The sequence below is a fragment of the Protopterus annectens genome, chromosome 11.part0 (assembly GCF_019279795.1).
Source record: "Protopterus annectens isolate FY-2018-M chromosome 11.part0, PAN1.0, whole genome shotgun sequence".
In the NCBI taxonomy this organism is placed as follows: Eukaryota; Metazoa; Chordata; order Ceratodontiformes; family Protopteridae; genus Protopterus; species Protopterus annectens.
In genome coordinates, this window is record NC_056745.1 from 1,219,459,011 (window position 1) to 1,219,478,822 (window position 19,812).

At 40.8% G+C, this 19,812-nt stretch overlaps 1 protein-coding gene across 1 annotated transcript in view; it reads left to right on the plus strand.

Moving 5' to 3' along the window:
- LOC122814861 (regenerating islet-derived protein 4-like) overlaps positions 1-19,812 on the plus strand; it is a gene marked incomplete at its 5' end in the record, with an annotated part of 41,551 nt that overhangs the window by 9,399 nt on the left and 12,340 nt on the right. The gene's annotated exons all lie outside the window — the stretch shown is intronic.

The window sequence follows — 19,812 nt, forward strand, 5'->3', positions numbered from 1 at the left end:
GTAATTTTCCCAGTTAATGGAGGGGTAGTTAAAGTCTCCCACTATAAGGGTATTAGTTTGTACCCTAATATTTTCCAGTGTGCTTAGAAATGTGGAGTGTGAGTCTTGGGACATGGTGAGAGATTTATAGCAGGCTACAACCTGGATTGCAGTTTTACCCAGACCCAGTGTTAGTTGTACCTGAAGTATCTCTGATGCATTATGCTGGGTTACTAGTCTGGAGGTGTGCATATCCTTTATGAATATGGAGACATCACCACCTTTAGTGCTTCAGTCCAGGTGTAGGGGCCAAAAGGTGTGTTATGAATTATAGCCTGGTAGTGCTAGGGTGCTCTCTGGAGCCTTGAACCAGGTCTCAGTCACTGCACAGATGTTGATGTTCTCCATTTTAAGGAGTGCTTCGAGCGAGTGCATTTTGAGATTTAGACTTCTAGCATTGAGTAGATTTACCCTCAAATTTTGTTTGCTTGTAGCTGTTATGGTGGTAATTTTGTCTTCAGGACATTGCCTGACAAAGGCACTATAGGGGTGGCAAGAGCCTTGGCCAGTATCCGGAATCCCTGGGATGACAGGTGCAGGCCATCTCTAGTGAAGCATCGAGGTCTGTCAGTCATGTTATCCCAGGCAGACAGATACTGGAACCCCTTAGAATGACACCAGAAACATAGCCAATTGTTGAAGTCAATAATTTTCTGCTTGTACTGTGGTATCATTCTGGATGACGGTAGGATGCTACTCAGAGCTAGGGTCATACCTACCTGGGCTACAAGATCCGAGAGTTCCTCTATGTCTCTTTTTATGTTGTCCAGGGAGGTGCATCTCAGGTCATTCACACCAAGATAGACAATGACAAAGTCATATTTGTACCTGTTGTGGAGTGACCTAAGTGCATGCGTTATATGGCGGATCCTGGCACCTGACAGGCAACTGACCGTAACTTTCTCCTTATTCAACCTAGTGAGTGGGACAGCAATGTGCCTTACTATTGAGTCACCTATGACTAGTGTATTGGGTAAGTTGTTTTGCCTTATGGGCTTTGGTTGAGTGGCACACTGTTAATGTGAGCTATGCATCTCATGGTTTGTGCAGGGATGTGGTGGTTGTTTGCATTTCTGCCTCAGAGGTCTCTGTTTTTTGGACAGATTTTTATTGAGAGCCTCCACAAAAGTAGGTGTGTGTTTTGTGTTACTATGCGAGGGTTGTAGTGATGTATGTTCTGGAGGGTTATGTGTTGAATGTGGTGTGGTGCAGGTGTTAACCTTCTCCTCTTAACTGGCTAATCCAGTCTTAGCTGGAGAGTGCTTGACTTCTAATTTGGCTATATATGTGCATCTCTTACAAGTCATAGTGTTGGGAGGTAAGAGGAGAGGGATGTCGGTGTACAGGAGGCAGTTGTTACACTGCTTCAGGATGTACAAGTTCACCAGGTTGACAGGAGAAAGCACAGGGAACTGACCTTTAGACATGCCTGGATATGAGCTCAATATATTAAGTACTGAAGCCTTTTACAGGAAAAATGTCACTCAAAGTGCCTGGGTCTGTACAGAGCACTGCCAAACACTTGAGGGGAAACTAATATGTAGACCCTGAAAATTTAAAGATGAAATATTTAGGCAGATATTCTGAAGTAAGGAAGAAATAAAGTAGTACTTACTGAAAATAAATAATCTACAATAAAGAGCTGTGTCACCTTCCCACCAACTTCATTATTCTTGGTACTGACCTTACTCTCTGCACCTGTGCAGGTGCCATGCCTGGTCTCCCATGTACTATGCTGGAGGTATTTAGAGGCAGCAGAGGTGGCTGTAATCTACAATAAATAGCCACGTCTCCTTCCTACCTCCTTTATTATACTTGATACTTGGCACTGACCATACTCTCTGCACCTGTGTAGGTGCCATGCACTCATTTCCCATGTGCTATGTTGGAGGTATTTAGAGGCAGCAGAGGTGGCTGTAATCTACAATAAATAGCCACATCTCCTTCCTACCTCCTTTATTATACTTGGCACTGACCTTACTCTCTGCACCTGTGTAGGTGCCATGCACTCATTTCCCATGTGCTATGCTGGAGGTATTTAGAGGCAGCAGAGGTGACTGTAATCTACAGTGTAAAACTGTGTTCCCTTCCCATCTTCTTCATTATACTTGATACTGACCTTACTGTGTACCTGTGCAGGTGCCTTGCACTCATTTCCCATGTGCTATGTTGGAGGTACTTAGAGGCAGCAGAGGTGGCTGTAATCTATAATGCAGAGCTGCATCTCCTTCCCACCTCCTTCATTATTCTTGGTACTGACCTTACTGTCTGTACCTGTGCAGGTGCCATGTACTGGTCTCCATGTACTATGTTGGAGGTACTTAGAGGCAGCAGAGGTGGTTGTAATCTACAATGTAGAGCCGCATCTCCTTCCCACCTATTTCATTATACTTAGTACTGACTCTGCTTACAATTCAGCCTGGAGCTATACTCATTCTGCTACACTGATGGATCCTTTTGGAATCTGAAATATTCTTCAGTACTGTTAACAGTGGAAGAACATGGCATCAAATGGTGCATTTCAAAATTGCTTTGGAGACTTCTTGTTACTCAGAAAATTTAAGACTTTTATGCACAAATTTCTTTCTTTGTAGTTTGCTTTCCAAGAACATTTAATGTTCTACATCCAGCTGTCTATCCCTTTTCTCTTACCATTTCTCCTCCTTGCCTATGCCTTCTTCAGTCCTGCTCTAAATTCCTATCATCATTGCCTTTTGCAGTAGTGAATTCCATAGGTTCTTATCCCTCTCTGTGAAAAAGTACTTTCACTGATTCATGGAGTGATTGGTTCTTACAGTCTGTTGGCTGTGCCCGTTCCTTTCAGTCTGTTCATACTGTCCAGGGAGACTAATTTCCATGAATCTTGTTGCTGTTCTATGGTGAATAAATTCAATTTTATTTAATCCATGGTTCATGGTGGAATTTTTCCTGCATTGGGACCAATTTGACTAATTTCCATCTTTCCTACATGTCATTCTGTACCCATATCACCACTATCTTCTCTGGACTTTAATTAGAAGATAAGAATACCTCAAGATCCTTGACTTTCCACTCATATCCTTTCTTTCTCTCCTATATAGCATTCTGCTGCCTTTTCTCTGCGTCTCTTCTTGTATCATCTTTAGAAGTGCACACTGCATGCAAGCTATGGTATAATAATAGTCATCTTAAGAAGAGAATTACATGTTTATTTCTGCAGTCTGTCCTTCTCAGCATAGACATCAGCATTCTGCTTCCTGCTGCCACACCTCTCATGCTGCTACTTTTAATCAGATTAGGAGTACTTAATACGCTCAGATCCTTTCTGGTCTGTTGCTGTCAGTTTTTCTCCCCCAATGTAATACTTAACCCTGGGTTTATTGTTGGCTCAGTTGCAGTGCAGTAAAGTGCATCTTTCTGTACTGAACCTTAGCTTCTATCTTTCTGCTCACTTTCTCAGCCTTCTCATATCCTTTAATGGACCCCACCCCTACCCCATTTACTGTTGCATCTTTTCTCATGCCTTTGGTGAGGAAAGTGCTATTGTTTTTTCTCATCCATTCTACCCTACCTCTTTTCTAGCATCACATGCTGGTATTCCTTTTCTTCATGATGATTTATAGCTAAAATGCCTTTCATTCTTCTTACTGCCTTCTTCCATCTCCCTTTCAACTTGTGCCTTCTCTGCTGTCACCTTCTTTGCTTGCTTCCTTATACTGTGCCTTGACCACTTTCCAACATTCTCCATTCCACCTCTCATATCCCTAGTTTGGCAGGTATAATAGCCTTACATACTTAAGTAACCACAATTGCCTTCTCTTTGACCCCTTTCACTTCTTCTTCAAACCTTTGTTTATAGTCGTTAGAATTATACCCACAAATAATTCCCACAGTTTGTTTCCTCATTCAGTTTACCACAGACCCTTAACATTTATTTAACCCACCCCCAGCTCAGCATCATCCTGTCCCATAAAGATCTCACACCAGCATCTTTGAATTTTTACCCTACCATGTCCATAATTCTGTTCCTTCAGGAACAGTCTAAAACAAGTTGGCCAAACTTCTTGTTTTCCAAAACTTCATTCAGATCTCACTGTCTGTCTTCCCTGAAGCACAGAATCTCCCATTCTAACCTTAGCAGACTTACATCCTCTATGTGTATAACCTCTTTTTCTGACTCCACTTTTTATTGTTTCCCCATTGTTTTATCCTCATTGTGTTTGTGGGTGAGATTTTGTATATCCTCCTTCTCCATTTATGTGCTTGGGGGATGATACGCTGTGTCATTTCATCATCATTACCTTCCTACATTCTTAATTTGCAGGGTGTTTAGGTTGTTAACCCATCCACCCCCCCTTCATTGACTAGCATTCCTCTCCCTCTTGTGACTTAACAATTGATACAGTCCTTTTTGTGGATTATTTTATTTATTTTGTTTATCCTTTGTTGACTTGGTTATGCTAGTAGCCTTTTTTCAGGAGAGATCGGAGGTTGTATTTATACTAGTAGGGAAAATTTTGTCTAGAGCATCGGTGACCTTCCCCACTCTTTTTGATAGGTGCCATAGCATCTTTTACACCCAACTGAGTTACCATGAACTCGTTTAATGTTTTATCCAAAGGATGGCACACTCAGGAGAACAGCACCTACCTTATGCTGCACTGCAGTGTCAGCAATCTATCTAACTGCTGTGGGAATAGAGCCCACAGCCTTCTGTCCCACAGGTGAGTTTGCTACCTGTTGCACCACTGACACTGAATTACTATATCAACTCACTCTATTCCCCTAGTTTCCTCTTTTTGAGCAACCTATATCCAGTCATTTCCAAGTCCCACTACCATATTATCACTGCTACGTTTTTGTGATGTCAGCAAATGTCCACCCTCCCATCGTGTATTACTGCTTGCTCTCTACTTATCTTCCTACACAGACTCCTTACCCTTCATAGTAACATTGCCAAGCTACCATTTGAGATACACTTGTTTGCTCTTCTGCTATGTTGTGAATACATGTTTTTCTTCTGTTTACTGCTTACTGTCTTTCTCCTCCTTCAGCTTTTGGGACACCCCATCCCTACTTTCATGGTAGCCTTAAGGTATTATCACTGAGATATATATTTTCAGTCCAGTGCTGAGAATTTCTGTACTTTTACAGTACAGGAGACTGATATTTTTAATAGAACTTAGGTCTCAGACAGAATTTCTCCATTCTTTGCCTTCAGTAGCACCTGTCCACTGCCACAGCCCCCAGTATTTTCATTTCCCTAATACTGTTCTTCATCTATGTGATAACTGCTAATGCAAGCAGCGTTTCTGGGAATTGTACCTCCAACCAAAGAACCAAAAGTAAGGGATCCAAAGGGATGCACTCAACCACTTGTTAAAACATACAAGTCCAAGTAGACTGCTCACAATTTAGTAATTGCAGTAAAAGTTAAGCACACTAATAAAAAATATGTTGCACTTTCATTCCTATAGTAATCGGGGCTTCATCAGAACAATGAAAAATGAGTCACCATTGTTTTACATTTTTGAACTTCTCATCACCTGATTTAATTGTCCAATCCCAGAAAATCATAAGGATAATTAGATAAAAAGACTGCCTTCTATTTGGCATTAGGAAATAATTCAGTGCACCTCATGAAAATTTAAAAACTTAAAAATTTAAAAGTTCTTCTTGAATTTTTCTATAGAATGTGTGTATATTTTATAACAAAATAAATGTAAAAATAAAATAAAAAACAAGTTATGTGTGTATACTGTATAAATAAACACACTAAGAAACACATTCCACCAAAGTACATAACCACAAAAATATACTGAAATATTCAAATTATTTAAAAGTATTTAAAAATCTGAGATGCTATCTATCTCCTCATTAACAAGACCAATAATTAAATCATTATCAAAAAAGTATAGATGCATTAAAATACATAGGTTCATAGGTGTGTAACAGGCTAATGGCCCTGGAGCCTTTACAAGCCTAGCCTAGGATTACCCTGGCATCGTGCCATCCAACCTTAGTTCACAGTGCCTCTGTCGAGTAGAGTCACTGGAATAATCCCCATGGTTAATTTTCTATTTCCCATTCACTTATCAAGATTTATCTTGAAGAGGGCCAGTGAGGTGCTATTCCATAGCAAGGGCAGTCTCTGGGTTATGAACCTGTCCCTCCAGCATGTTCTGTTGATTGTGGTAATGAGGTTGAGGTCTCTAGAGCACGTGGTGTGGAGGGATTGAGATTTCTTTAGATGTAGCATTTCTAACAGAGCTGGGTCAGACATGGTTTTCTAAGTCAAGCAGAGGTCGCCTCTAAATAGGTGATATGAAACAGAGAATAGTTGGATGTTTCTGAGTCTATCCATATAGGACAAGTGTTTAAGGCCTAGGATCCTCTTTGTGAGGTACTTTTGTGGCCTCTCCAGTTGTTGCAGGTGTCTAGTGAGGTACATGCCAAATGGGGCATTGTACTCAATGATTGGCCTAATGAGGGAAGAGTAGAGGAAGACAATGACCGCTTTCTTCCTGGATGCAAAACCCTTAGTAATGAGATGTGCCACATAGAAGGTCTTTCTGACCACAGTGACAATGTGGTGGTCAAAAGCGAGGTTGCTGTCAACCTGTGTTCCCAGATCTCTTGTAACACCTTCTGTGTTCAGTGGACTACCATCAATGTGGTAATTCAAGGGAACCGGGTTTTTTTCCCAAGGGGATGACGACACATTTTTTGGCATTGAGCTTAAGGCTATAGTTCTGACACCAGTCATTGGTCTCAGTGAGGCCTTTCTGCAGGATGTCAACATCACTTCGGGAGTTAATAATAGCTCCTAAATTGCAATCGTCTGCAAACTTTGTCAGCCAGAGTCCCTTCATGTTGGCCTGGACTTTAGGAAAGTAGATACCAAACAGTAGAGGACTCAGGACCAAACCCTGTGTGACTCCACTCATGACTGGCCAGCAGTCTCACTTGGATTCAGCTACTTTCACACTGTGGGGTCTATCTGTGAGCCAGTTTGCAACTCACCTAGTGATACAGGGGTTGATGCCTAGCTTAGTGAGTTTTTTTTATAATTTCTGAGTGGAGAATGGTATCAAAGGCCCTGGCCAGATCAAGGTAGGCTGTATGAACCACTTTGCCTTCATCCACAGCTCTGGTGAATGACTCAAAGAAGTTGACCAAGTTGAGCAGGCATGGTCTACCCTTCACAAAACCAAACTGTGTAGGATCCAGAGTTTGGATATTCCCTATATCCTTGTTTATTAGGTCCATGAGGATGCATTCCATAGCTTTGCATATCAGACTCGTCAGGCTAATGGGGCAATAGTTCCCAGGGTCTGTAGTCACTCCTTCTTTGTGGAGAGGGATGACTGTAGCAGTGTGCCATACGATAGGGACAAAGCCTGAGGTGAGGCTATGACTGAACAGGGCACACAGGTGAGGTGCCAGTTTAATCTGTAGTTCATATAGAACACAGCCAGGGATATTGTCAATAGAAGCTGTATTCTTGGCCTTGGACAATGCTGTTTTAACCTATGCAGCAGTAATACTGGGTGCCTGGCAATCTACTAGTATTGTGATTGGTCCTTTGGGGGGAGTGGGGTAAAGTTGGCACTGACTCTGTCGGACAGTATATTGGCAATATCTGTTGGCTCGATATAGGAGGTACCATTGTGCAGTAGCTCAGAGTAAATCTGGGTATTGCCGTGGAGATACTTTACATAACTATAGAAGGCCTTGTGTTGTCTTTACCATCTGCTGCAATTCTGTTTTCATAACTAGCTTTAGAGGATTTGATGAGAGATCTCAACTTTTTGTTGAGGCTGATAAGGGAGGTTTTCCAGTCTTGGGACTTCACCTTATTCCACATCAGTTTCCTTCTTCTGTTGTAGAGTTTGTTTATGGCAGGGGACTACCAGATTGGCTTCCTTTTTTGGAGGCGAGCATCTTGGTTCTATTGGGTATGGCGAGATCCATGCATTTGTGTACGTGTTCGTACAGTACATTGGTGTATGATTTGGTTTTCATGCAACTATTCTCCATTTTCATGGGTGCCGAGAAGTTAGCCACCTCTGTTTTTAGGAGACCAAAGTTAGCTTTGCAGAAGTTTTTCATGGTGGTTACCTTTGCACGAGGGGTGGGAAGGATGTGGATTTCCAAGGTGATTAGTTTGTGGTCGGATCTAACCAGGGAGGAGTTGACTAATGGTGTAGAGCAATGGTCACCCATGTTAGTAATGACCAACGTTACTACAATTGAGTCTAAGTTCTAATACATGACTTGTACTATCAGCTAAACACTAAAACTGTACAGATGTAATGTAGGTGTAATTATTTTTCAGCAGAGATGCTGAAAATGAATTTGTATTGCACACTCCAACATCACATATATCAGAGTACATTTACTACACACACACACACACACACACACACACACACACACACACACACACACACACACACACACACACACACACACACTCACGCGTGCGCACACACACACATCAGGGGGCCTATTTTACAGCTTTCAAAGAAATAAATGTCCATAAAAGAAGTAGAATTTTTAAGGTAAAGACAGAATCAGAATGAAGATTTAACATGTTGATCTAATGAAGAGTAAGTCAACAGATCTAGACCAAAAACAAGGGAGGATTTTTGGAATAGATACTGCAAACAGCTACTAATCCTGATTCCTAGCAGAGCCAGATCATAGTCAAATGGGACTGTAGGCAAGGTAATAAATGACCCCCCCCCCCACAGCAGCCCCTCCTGCAGCCCCTCTCCCCAGCCATTCCAGTGTTCCATTACTTGGCTATTTCTCTCAGTTACCATGAACACTGTTCAAACCTATCAGTCTGCATACTGTTTTCTTATTTATAGGTTCATGGGTTCATAGGAGGTTACTAGGCTCACAGCCCTAGAGCCTTTACAAGCCTAGCCATGTTAATCCCCGTTTTCTTCTCCTGTGATTACAGATATTGAAACAAAATAGCATAAGCACTGATAGTCACTTACTAAACAAGCAATACAGTCTCACAATGAAAACAGATTTAGCATCAGCAGTAAACTTTTCTGCCCTTGAAACTCACATTCATTATAATGGCATTAAAACCCACATTCAAATAAAATGCATCTGACCAGTGGAGAATTAAGTTTACCTTTGGGTTGTTTTCAATCCATAAGCTCCTTGCACACATTTTAGGGCCATGCACACATGTACATGTTCTTTAATTCACCTTCCTGATTGCATACATTATATTCCTTGAATAATACAGCACCACCTGTTAGAGTGTGTTTTACATTTGCAGTTTTCAACATTTTTCCAGTAAGCAATAAAACAAACTGTATGACCCAATAATGACAAAACTGCCCATTTCAGAATATTTTAACCATAAAAGGCCAGTCAAACTTTTGTCAGTACGACCCACCAGTATCAGTCAATAAGCACAATTTCTGCAGAAGTAAAAGTCATCTGAGTAATTCCACATTAAAGAGATCTGTAACCAATGAAGAGGTTGCTACTGGAAAACAACTTTAGATTTCAGTGTTTCATCTACAAATTCAGCACCTGCTGCCCTTGAGAAATTAATTGCGTATGTTATATTAAAAACATCGGTAAGCCATTAATATTACAGTAGGGAATAACTGACAAACTGACAAGTTCATAGTTACTAGGCATTTCTTACAAAGGCGGACACATTTAGGAATGCATAACCCCTATTCCCTTTAAAATGCACCAAATAATCCGCAATCAAAATGACAATGCAATATCAGCACTCCATCTACATGGTGTGGGAGTAGAATCCACAGCCTTCTGCACCAAAGGCAATTATACAACTAACACTGCTTTCAAATTATACAGCACAGATAGTAACTACCATTTGCTAAACAAAACCATTAGTTGCACATTGAAAATAGGCTTAGCACAAGCAACAGTAAACCTCTCTTCGCTTGAAACTCACAATTCTATGAAAATGCACTGAAACTGATAATCCCCTGAAAGTGCAGTGAAACTCATAATTCCCTGAAAATATACTGAAACTCAAACTTACAATTCTGTTAGCAGTCTGCTAGTTGGTGTAGAGGATTCAGCTCTTGTCTCCACAGAAGCTCACAATTTGTTCAGCAGTCTGGTAGTTGGTATAGATGATTCAGGCTCACGCCTCCTGTAACCAAGTTACAGGGTCAAACCTGATCAAGTTAAGAGACTAACCTGCCCCCCCCCCAAACTAGGTCATTACATACCACAAAGCCTAAAATAATGGGGGGGGGTGACAAAGGCCCAAAAAATAAGGACAGATTATAAATGTTGCTTTTATAGACTTAGAAAGTTGCTACAATAACATTTGTCTTAGCATGCATTTTCTGAAAGAAATGGAGCCTGTAACTGAAATGTAAGGCATTATTTAGTTATTTCAATCCTCAGTGATTTGCCAGAAAACCACACACTTTATGAGAAACAGGCCAAAATATGAGGCAAAAATATGGACATTCTGCAAAAATCTGGAAAGTTGAGAGGTATGCATACCTCTCAACCTCTTAGTGGAAGAAATCTGAACAAAGCCTGAAAAATTGGGGATACAATGGTCCAAAAATATGGATATATTTTAAATATCGTCTTTTTAACTTTGAATGTTGCTAGAATAACAAGATATGTGTTAGCATGCATTTTCTGAAGGATGTAAAGTCTGAAACTCATATATATGCCCTCATTTAATGAGTTTAACCCCCTGTGATTTGCCAGAAAATCACAACTTTTATAAGAAACAGACCAGAATTATGAGGCTAAATTTGAACAGTTCAGAGGTAAGTTAAACACACACACACACACACACACACACACACACACACACACACACACACACACACACACACACACACACACACACACACACACACACACACACACACACACACACACCTACCTTCTTTCTGCACTTATACACACATACACACATGCACACACACACACACACACACACACACACACACACACACACACACACACACACACACACACACACACATAGACGCACCTTCTCTCTGCTCATACACATACACGCAGACACACACATACACACCTACCTTCCCAGTTATTCTCATTAGAGGTAATATATATAATTATCAGACATGAAATGGGTTAGAAAATCTATAACCAAATGGGATAGATCATTTCAAGCACAAAAAAGGGAAACTAGCTAGGCTTAAAATAGCCCACAAGTGCAGTTAGCCTATTACTTACCTATGAACCTATGATCCTTTGAGACTAAGGACTGAGATTAGTCTTATTTACAGGTAAAAAAGAAGTATTCTAAGCAAATGGTTTTAAATTATAAATAGCCCATTAAATAAGATAACATTTTCTTGTTGAGTTGTATGAAAATAGTTTTTTTTTTTTTTAGTAGTCACTTGTTGTGTCAGACTATTGCAGTAAGGCCAACAACCACAGATATTGCATCCAAATTCTCAATTCTGTTTTTCCACCATTATTAATTAACATCCAAAAATTTCGGTGGGTCTTCTCTCATCAGTTAAGTACAACCTTGATGCTGTCAGGCTTAGCTTTTTCCTGTAAACAGGGAGAAGAGATGCTAGGTTGGTGGGCTTCGCTAGCCAGCTTACTGTGGCTACCTGTTAGCATTTTAGCTGGATTGCAGTTATGCCTTCTGTATCCCCGATATAATGGTTTATACAAATATGCATGGAGCATGGAGATGTACAATGAGATGGGCATGTGGGCAGTATGGTGGCCATCCCACTTCCTTGATAATATTCATCTTAGTGATGACACTCATGTGGTACTAGAAAACATCACTTATTTTTTCCTCTCTTTCTCCACCATTTTTGAATATGTTATTGTAAGAAATTTGCCACACTGCACACAAAGCCTTTTGCAAAGCTTTTCAAAAGGAAGTTGGATTTAGGTATGGATATAAGAAGCCTATGAGCCTACATATATTCATGATGTGGTTTGTGTTATTCCAGGATATAAGCAGGTGTGGGACAGTTAGAGTAGTATAGTTCATAGGTTCATAGGTTCATACTAGGCTATCTGCCCTAGGACATTTATAAGCCTAGCCAGAGTGTGTTTGGCTTTCGCCACCCATTTTAAATGAATTTTGCTATGCCCTTTTTCGAGGTTAGTATACTGTGCCTCTGTCTAACAGTGACACAGAAGTGATACCCGGGGTAAACCTACGATCTCCCATCCACTCATCAAGATACCTCTTGAAGAGAGTCAATGAGGGACTCTGCCTAACCTGGACTCAGATTTTATTCCAGAGTGAAGGGAGCCTCTGGGTTATGAATCTGTCCCTCCAGCATGTCCTATTTATTTCACTGCTGAGGTTCAAGTATCTCGAGTGCGTAGCTCGATGGGATTTGGATTTTCTGAGGTGCAGCATGTCCAGTAATTCCGGGTTGGACATGGCTTTATACGTCAGGCACAGATTGCCTCTGAGCAGGTGGTATGCCACTTAGTAGAGCTGGAGTTTCTTTAACCGGGCAACATATGGCATCTGTTTGAGCCCTTTGATCCTCTTGGTGAGGTACATTTGGGGTCTTTCCAGTTGCTGCAGGTGTCTGATAAGGTACATCCCAAAAGGGGCATTGTACTCAATTATGGGCCTGATGAGGGATGAGTAAAGAGGCACGATGACCTCCCCTGATCTAGATGTGAATCCCTTCATGATTAGGTGGGCTATATAAAATGTTTTTCTAACCACTTTGGCCACGTGGTTGTCAAATGAGAGATTGCTATCAACTTGGGTCCCCAGGTCCCTAATTACTTCTTCTGTACTTAATGGATTACCACCTATGTGGTAATTTGTGGGCACTTTGTTTTTGCCAAAGGGGATGACTATACACTTTTTGGCATTTAGCTTGAGGCCATGGCTCTGGCACCAGTTGTCTGTTTCTATGAGGCCCTTTTGGAGGATGCTTGTGTCGGCTGGAGAGTCAATTATGGTGCCCAGTTTGCAGTCATCTGCGGACTTGGTCAGCCACAGTCCTTCCGTGTTGGCCTGTACCTCCGAGAAATATATACCGAACAAGAGAGGTCCCAGGACTGAGCCTTGTGGGATGCCACTTGTAACTGGTTTGGAGTCTGACATGGCTCCAGCAATTCTAACCATGTGGGTTCTGTCCTTGAGCCAATTTGCAACCCATCTAGTGACATAGGGGTTTATATTTACGCTGGTGAGCTTATCTATAATGCCCGAGTGGGGTATTGTATCGAAGGCTTTTGCGAGGTCCAGGTAGGCTGTGTGGACCACCTTCCCCTCGTCAATGGCCTTGGTCACTGTTTCAAAGAAATCGTCCAGGTTTAAGAAGTAGGATCTGCCCTTAACAAAGCCAAACTGGGTAGGGTCCAGTGTCTGTAGGTCCCCAATATCTTTATTTATGAGGTCCATGATGATCCTTTCCATAGCTTTGCAGACCAAGCTAGTCAGGCTTATGGGGCGATAGTTTCCAGGATCCGTTGAGGCACCACCTTTGTGGAGAGGGACCACTGTTGCTGTACGTCACTCTTTGGGTACATACCCTGTAGTAAGGCTGAGATTGAACAGTAGTTTTATGTTTGGGATTAGCTCTTCTTGGAGTTCATGTAGGACGCAGCCTGGGACACCATCTGGTCCCATTGATGCTGTGTTTTTTGCTTTGGAGAGGGCGGCTTTTACCTGAGCATCTGAGATGTCAGGGGGGCAGCACTCTGCTGGGATAGATATTTGCCCTTTTGGTGGTGGTGGGGGGGGTTTGCGCTGAACCTGTCAGCTAGGATGTTAGCAATGTCTGTGGGTTCGGTGTATTTTTTGTCATTTTGGATCAATTCTGAGCATATCTGGGAATTCCCACCCAGGTTCCTAACATAACTAAAGAAAGCCTTGTGATTATCCTTAGTGTCCTCTGCAATTTTTCTCTCAAAGCTGGCCTTAGATGATTTTATGAGTGCCCGTAGTTTTTTGCTAATACTGATCAGAGATGCCTTCCCTTTTTGGGATTTTGCTCTATCATGTAGTAGCTTCCTCCTTCTATTGTATAGTTTGTTTATGGCTGGGGTCCACCAGACAGGATGTCTGCCTTTGGAGGATTGGGTCTTGGTTTTATTTGGGATTGCATGATCCATGTATTCCTGAAGGTGTTCATAGAATGTGTTTATAAAGGATTCTGCAGTCTGGGCCATATTTTCCACAGGCCCGGGGGCTTTGAAGGATTCCACCTCAGTTTTGAGGAGTGTGAAATTTGCTTTAGAGAAGTTTTTCACTGTGGTTTTCTGGGCAGGGGTTGGGATGTGAATATCCAGTGAGATTAGTTTATGGTCTGATCTTACCAGTGAGGGCTACACTTCTGGTCTGGAGCATAGAGTCCCCATGTTGGTGATGATCAGGTCTAGTATGTTTTCCCTTCTTGTGGGAGTGGTAACAAGTTGTTCCATAGCATCTGAGTTTATAAATTCTAGGAACCTTTGGGCTAGGGTGTTGGAGCTAGAGTAATGCTCCCAGTCTATGTTTGGGTAGTTGAAGTCGCCCAATATAATGGTGTTTGGAGAGACCTTCATATTTTCCAGTGTTCTCAGGAAGGCCGAGTGAGGTTCCTGAGTTTGGGAGAGTAGTCTGTAGCAGGCTATAAACTGGAAGGCAGTTTTACCCACTGTTAGTTGCACATGGATAGTCTCTGATGCTTCGTGCTGTGCCACCAACCTGGAGGTGTGGGTATCTTTGACGAATATTGATACTCCCCCTCCTTTTGTGGTTCGGTGCAAGTTTTGGGGCTGAAAAGCATGGTATTAGGTATAATCTGGTAGTGCTGGGGTGCTCTCGAGAGCCTTGAACCAGGTTTCTGTTACTGCACAGATATCGATGTTCTCCATGCTAAGGAGAGTTTCAAGCGCATGCATCTTGAGGTTTAGACGTCTGGCATTGAGTAGCATTACTCTTAGTTTCTTATCCCTTGTGATACCTATGGAGGTTGGTTTGTCTTTTGAGCCTTGCCTAAAAAAGGCACTATGGGGGTAGCAAGAGCCTTTGCCAATATCTGAAAGCCCAGGGGTGACAGGTGCAAGCCGTCCCTAGCGAAGCATCGTGGCTTGTCGAGCATGTCATCCCAGGCTGACAGGCATTGGATCCCCTTTGAATGACACCAATACTTAAGCCAATTGTTGAAATTGATCATCTTGTCTTCATATTGTGGCATCATTCTTGGTGAGGGTAAGATGCTACTCAAGGTCAGGGTCATACCGGCCTGGGCTACATGCTCAGAGAGCTCCTCTATGTCTCTTTTCATGTAGTCTAGGGAAGTACATCTCAGGTCATTCACACCAGCATGGACAATGACTGAGTCATATTTGTACTTGCCTTGGAGTGACCTGAGTGGTTGTGTTATGTGGCAGATCCTAGCACCCGACAGGCAGCTCACCGTGACCTTCTCCTTGTACAGCCTGGTGAGCGGGACATCAGTGTGCCTGATGATAGAGTCACCTATTACAAGTGTATCAGGTGTGTTGTTTAGCCTTAAGGGCTGTGACTGTTCGGCACACTGGCTTTGTGAGCTATGTGTTGCATGTGTTTTGTTTTGGGGTAGCGGTTGCTTGGGTGTCTGCTTTGGAGGTCTCTGCTGCTTAGGCAGATTTTTATTTAGAGCCTCCGAGTATGTTTTTGTGTGTTTATGTGTTTGGTTTGCTGTCGTGGTAGGTCTATGTGAGACTGGAATTGTAGTGAGTGTGGTTTCCTTCTCCTCCTGACTGGTTATGCCAGTACTGAGTTGAGAGAACTTAGCCTCCAGTTTGGCTATATGGTTGCATCTCTCACATGTGTTGGAATTTGTTGGGAGGAGAAGAGGGTTGTCTGTGTACATGAGGCAGTTGTAACATTGCCTCAAGATTCCCAGATTCACCAGCTGGACTGGAGAGGAGCTTGACAACTGACCTTTGAACATGCTAGAATAGTATTGGGAATTCCTTTATAATTGAAAAATAGGCCAATGGGGAACAAGGTACTCAAGGGGAGTTTGTGAGGGTGTAGTGCTTTTAATTTTTTAGTGCTGACTTATATAATTGCTTTAGTGAGCAAGTGCCAGGTAACTTAAATGCAATGTGTTACAGGTAACTTAAATGCAAAAACGACAAACAGTAACTTTCTTTCAAGTGAATCAAGGAAATAAGTACAGTAAGCAATGCAGATATCACTAGGGATCCACAGAAGCACTGAAAAGCCGCGTTTTAGGTGGAATTAACGTTTCAGGGAAATAACACGCAAACAAACAACAAGCATACAAACAAAGCTAGATTCAGCAGGCCTGGATCTAGTCTATGCTACAGCAAACAAGCTGTACCAATTTCAGTAAGAAGCAGTTCAAATATGCAGGCACTATAAGCCTTTAACCAGAAATTCCCAGCTCAGAAGGGAAGAGTCCAGCCTCTCCTCCCACAAGAGTGCAGACCACGAACCCTCTTAATGTAAAATAACTGGCCTGAAGCTCAAGTGCTAAAACCAGAATTAATACACTTTTAGAATAACAGACACTGAGCCCTCAATCAGCAGTTCCCAACTTAGAAGGATGTAAGCTACCTGTTCTGCCACTACAGTGCAGACCACAAACCTTCTTAATGTAAAATAACTGGTCTGAAGCCCAAGTGCTTAAACTAAAAGGCTTAGAATGAGTTACACCAAGCAGTAATAAATACAACTGAGTACTTTTAAGATGATGCAAAATCAAAATAAAGTAGGAAGAAACACAAATACAGTAAAAGCAGATAATTTTTTTTTTTTTTCACAACTGAACTACTTAGGTAACAGAAGGATGAAACCTGAGACAGCTTTTAAGAAAGAAATCTCAAAAGAACCAATGAGGTGCTTAGTCTAAGCTGTAGTCCAGGTGACCTCAGTCAGCCAATGACCTCAAACAATTCTGTCTCACTGAAATGCCTGATGGCTTTGGCTAAACCAAGATTTCCCTGAATATGTGCTCAGACACACAGCCTCCACAAACACTAGGCCCAAATACAAGCCTGAATATGGAAATGCTACAAATATCTCCACTACTTAGAACAAACTGCAGAAATGTTTCTCATAGCTGAAAAGCAGCAGTGAGCCTTTAAATGAAAGTTTTAAACAGCTAAAGGAGCCTCTAGAAAAAAGAGTTTAACTGCAACAAGTTATCAGAAACAAACAACCCAACAGATGCTTAATAAAAGTGGACAATTTCCAGTTAATACCTCACACACAGTGAAACTAGCTAGAAAAATACACAGTGCACAAAGTGCTATAAATAACAAAGAAATGAACAAAATAAACAAAAAACAGGATACTTAATGTTATATATTATAGCTCTGAGTTTCCTCAGTGTCCTTCCTTTGATTAGCTCAGTGTGAAATGGTATTTCAGACTCTAGCTGAATTGAAGCACTGGTGCTGGATATATTCAAGTCAGGCACCTTGTTGTGTTTTAGTATGGTGCCTGTTGCAAATCTAGTAATCCAGTTACAATCTTTACTAATATGTGTAAAAGGGAAGACTGAAGCTTAGTGAATATATGCTCAAATACAGATAGAACAGAAGAAGATACACTGATGGACAATTGAGATGAGAAAGGGATATAAGATAGGCCTTAGTCCAGATAAGATATCCAGATTTCTTTGCCTGAGTTAATACAGTGGCTATATTTTGTTTAATTTATTATTTTATTTTACATTTGCTGACCGGGAAAGTCCAACTGTATATATGTCCATTTTCAGTGGAGGCCAAGGGAGAAAAGCTCCAATTACAATAAAGAAATTTTATAAAAAGCTCCAATTACAATAAAAAACTTTTGCAAACAAAATCGTACAAAAGATTAAAAAGAATATTAAAGTAATAATGCTTAGCTACACTATAAACACACTTAAAAAACAAATTATTTGCCAGTACAGTCATAATGCTGAATATAAACATATTCTTTGTCAGTACAGTGCAAAAAACTGGAAAACAGCAACCTTGTAGCCGGAAAGCCAACTCTAACCAAAGGAATTGAGAATTCAAAGTAACTTCTTTAACGCAAAAGTTTTTATTCTTAAAAGCAGTGAGCCTTTAAATGAAAGTTTTAAACAGCTAAAGGAGCCTCTAGAAAAAAGAGTTTAACTGCAACAAGTTATCAGAAACAAACAACCCAACAGATGCTTAATAAAAGTGGACAATTTCCAGTTAATACCTCACACACAGTGAAACTAGCTAGAAAAATACACAGTGCACAAAGTGCTATAAATAACAAAGAAATGAACAAAATAAACAAAAAACAGGATACTTAATGTTATATATTATAGCTCCGAGTTTCCTCAGTGTCCTTCCTTTGATTAGCTCAGTGTGAAATGGTATTTCAGACTCTAGCTGAATTGAAGCACTGGTGCTGGATATATTCAAGTCAGGCACCTTGTTGTGTTTTAGTATGGTGCCTGTTGCAAATCTAGTAATCCAGTTACAATCTTTACTAATATGTGGAGAAGGGAAGACTGAAGCTTAGTGAATATATGCTCAAATACAGATAGAACAGAAGAAGATACACTGATGGACAATTGAGATGAGAAAGGGATATAAGATAGGCCTTAGTCCAGATAAGATATCCAGATTTCTTTGCCTGAGTTAATACAGTGGCTATATTTTGTTTTATTTATTATTTTATTTTACATTTGCTGACCGGGAAAGTCCAACTGTATATATGTCCATTTTCAGTGGAGGCCGAGGGAGAAAAGCTCCAATTACAATAAAGAAATTTTATAAAAAGCTCCAATTACAATAAAAAACTTTTGCAAACAAAATCGTACAAAAGATTAAAAAGAATATTAAAGTAATAATGCTTAGCTACACTATAAACACACTTAAAAAACAAATTATTTGCCAGTACAGTCATAATGCTGAATATAAACATATTTAATAAACATATTCTTTGTCAGTACAGTAATGATGCAGAATATAAACACAGGTAGGGAGTTGTTTCCTGGGTTAACAAAATTGTTAAGAAAATAGTTCAAGAGAGAAAAAAAGAACCACACAAGAAGAATTCAGTAAAACAGGCTAAAACGTGTTAAGCCAAAGGAGACTGGAGTCAGTCAGGATTAGAGCATGGACAAAGCCATTGTGATTTTAGGAAGATTTTCAGTTGTTTTTTACAAAGTGGAGTGGATGACAGGGATGTTAGTTCCCTAGGAAGCTTGTTCCAAGTGTTTCCAATTGAGTTAGTAAACAGGCAGTCCCCAGATTTGTTGTTGGATTTTTGGGAAGAGACAGGTAGTCTGTTGGCAGATCGTAAGGTTGAAAGATTTTGATAGGGGCTAATAAAGTTTCCGAGTATAGGAGTATTTGAGGGATGATGCAGGATTTTGTGAATGAATAGGAGTTGCTGAAAAAGAAACTGGCGTTGCAGTTCAAACCATCCAAGAAGTTTGAGATTTTTGCAGTGGTGGGTAAGAAATGGGGCATCAGTGGCAAATCTGGCAATGTTATTGTAAGAAGTTGCCATATATGTTTAGAAACCTTTGCTTGATCACCTGTAGTGAGTCTATTGAAGCTAATTACTAATTATAAGAAGTGATCAGAAAATATATGGCTAGGTTTTCGGATTTGTCGATAGTTGTCAATGCTTACATTCTTGGGCTACATACAGGTAGAAAGCATTGCTTTGTTAAATCACGTTGGGTTTAGTAACAGTACAACAGGAATTTATAACTGCTAGCTGCAATGATTAGACTGATTCAGTGAAAATCATTCTGATGGAGTGCAAATAAAATTATTTTCATTATTTAATGCTATATGGTTGCAACCTATATTTAT